The following is a 2648-nucleotide window of genomic DNA, read 5'->3' as shown; positions in this document are numbered from 1 at the left end:
ACCCTATGATTAACCATCCAACCTCGCACCCCCTCTTGGATCCTCATATTCATTCTACAATAATGGTTTTATGCAGTATTTGTCCTTATGGAACTGAGTTAGTTCACTCAGCATAATGCTCTACAGTCCCTCCCAAGTTAGGTAGTAATTTATCAAATCATTATTCTTGTGTGCCCAGGTTTTTGAGGAAATGCCAAATGCCTTCCAGAGTTGTTGTACCATTTTACAATCCCACCAACAATGTCTAAGTGTTCCTATCTTGCCACAACCTCTCTAATATCTATTACTTGCCGTCCTGTTAAACTTTGCCTCTGCTACTGATTCACATCTCTCTTATTGTAAGTGATTTGGAGCATTTCTTCATGTTTCTGTTGGACTTTCAAATATGTTCCCTTGTGAAAATTCTTTCTGTGTCTTTTGCCCATTTTGTAATTAGGTTACCAGTCTTTTTCTTATGGAGGCCCAGGATTATTCTGTAAAATTTTATTATGAGATACTTGCCTAAGATGATAGCACCAAATGTTTGTTTCCAGTCAATAGGTTTTCTTTTCACCCTGATGGGAATAGTTTTGTGTTTTGTTGTTGTTTTGTTTAGTTTGGTGTTTGTGTTTTTTTATGGTGAGAAAAAATTCTATTTAGAATTAGCCAGCTGCACTCAGTTTAGATGATCCCAATTTTTGGCAACATCCAAAGCATCATAATCAGGAGCAAGTGGAGCATAGGCCTTCTTCTCTCCATCAGGCCTAATCAAAGTGTTGACCTTAGCCACATCAATGTTATAGAGCTTCTTTACAGCTTGTTTGATTTGGTGCTTGTTGGCCTTGACATCCACAATGAACACAAGTGTTTTTTTATCTTCTATCTTCTTCATGGCTGACTCCGTGGTCAGGGGAAGCTTGATGATGGCATCGTGGTCAAGCTTGTTTCCCCTAGGGGAGCTCATCCGGGGGTATTTGGGCTGCCTTCAGAATCTCAGTGTCTTAGGCCGCTAGAAGGTGGGTGACATGAGAATCTTCTTTTTATTTTTGGCTGTGTATGCCCTCAGGACTGCCTTCTTGACCTTTAATGCCTTTGCTTTGGCTTCAGTTTGGGGAGGGACAGGTGCAGGGGCTTTCTTCTTCGCTTTTGGAGCGTAGAAAAAGAATAGTTGTGTGTGGGGTCTTTTTGGTTTTTTGTTGTTGTTGTTTTTCGTTTGTTTGGGTTTTTTAGTTTTGTGTTTTATTTATTTAAGAAGTTCAGGCCTTGGCTGCATATTTCCGCAGTGGGTAGAGGCGTTCTTTTCGCTGCTGGTTCTTGGTCTTCAGGTTCTCCTCATGCTTGTTCAGCCTTCGGCTCATGGCACGTGTTTTCTTGGGCCGCAGATCCAAGGTTTTGTACTTCTTGGCCTTATAGTATTTTCTGAGGTTCTCCTTCTGAGTCTGGTTAATAACAGTGAAAACAAGGGCAATGGACTTTTGGACAACTCGGATTTTGGAGAGCTTAGAAGCCGCACCACCTGTCACTTTGGTGACTTGCAGATGGGAAAGCTCCACCTTCAGATCGTCCAGCTGTTTTAACAGCTCCTCCTTCTTCTTGCCGCGAAGGTCCCGAGCCTTGATTTTGGCCATGGCTGAGCGACAAAACCTGGCTGCCGCCTGATCCAAGCCCAAGAGAGCAGGATTAGCCAGTTTTATCCTCTTCAGATTATGCATTTCTGACTGGTTTTAGCAGTCTCTTTATACCATAAACTAGGCCTTCTGAGCTTGGTCCCAGTTTGTCTTTTATTAGTTTTATGATTTGCTATGAGTCGTACTGGGCTCAATGTCACCTAACAATAGTATTTCCTAATACACAGTCAACACTCTTGGCAACAGCAGCCAGGAAATTAAAAGACGTATTGTGATGGGAAAGTCTGCTGTTAGGGACCTCTCCAAAGTACTGAAGAGCAATGGTGTCACTCTGGAGACTAAGATGCATCTGATACAGGCCATGGTCTTTACAATCACTTGTTCTGCATCAGAGTGTTGGACAATGACTAGGGAGGATAGAAGGGGAATTGATGCCTTTGAGCTATGGGTCTAGAAAAGAGTATTGAGTGTACCATGGACAGCCAAGAAAACAAACAGATTCAACCTGGAGAGGGTTAACCGGGCTGCTCCTTGAAGGCAAGTATTCTGAGGCTCCATCTAACATACTTTGGACATGTTGTAAGGAGGGACTCGTCCTTGGAGAGGGACATCATGCTTGGGAGGGTGGAGGGATAGTGCAGGAGGGGAAAGCCCTCTATGAGGTGGATTGATTCAGTGACTGGGGTAATCGGGATGGGAGTGTCAGAGACAGTGCGATTGGCACAGAACAGAGCAGAGTTTAGGGCTGTTGTACATAGGGTCACTATGAGTCATAAGGGATTCAACGGCACATAACAACAACAACAATGGAATTCTAACAAATTCTTTTTCTTTGTTGCTGCTAAATTAATTCCAATTCATCACAATCCTATGTACAACAAAATGAAACTCTGTTTGATCCTGTGCCATCCTCGCAATTTCTGCCAAACTTAAACTCATTGTGACAGTCACTCTGTCAATCCATCTTGTTGAGGATTTCCCTCTCCTTATACTGAATTTCTGAACTTGTGCTATACTAAGTATAATGCTTTTGTCCAAAGA

The 2648-nt window shown here is 42.6% G+C and overlaps 1 pseudogene; it reads right to left on the bottom strand.

The window, feature by feature from the left end:
* Window positions 1-1235: 1235 nt before the first annotated feature.
* LOC102846946 lies at window positions 1236-1607 on the bottom strand (annotated as a pseudogene).
* Window positions 1608-2648: the final 1041 nt, after the last annotated feature.

Source organism: Elephantulus edwardii, unplaced genomic scaffold (assembly GCF_000299155.1).
Source record: "Elephantulus edwardii isolate Elephantulus edwardi_28Jun2011 unplaced genomic scaffold, EleEdw1.0 scaffold00119, whole genome shotgun sequence".
Classification (NCBI taxonomy): Eukaryota; Metazoa; Chordata; class Mammalia; order Macroscelidea; family Macroscelididae; genus Elephantulus; species Elephantulus edwardii.
This window is presented reverse-complemented; position numbering and strand designations above follow the sequence as displayed.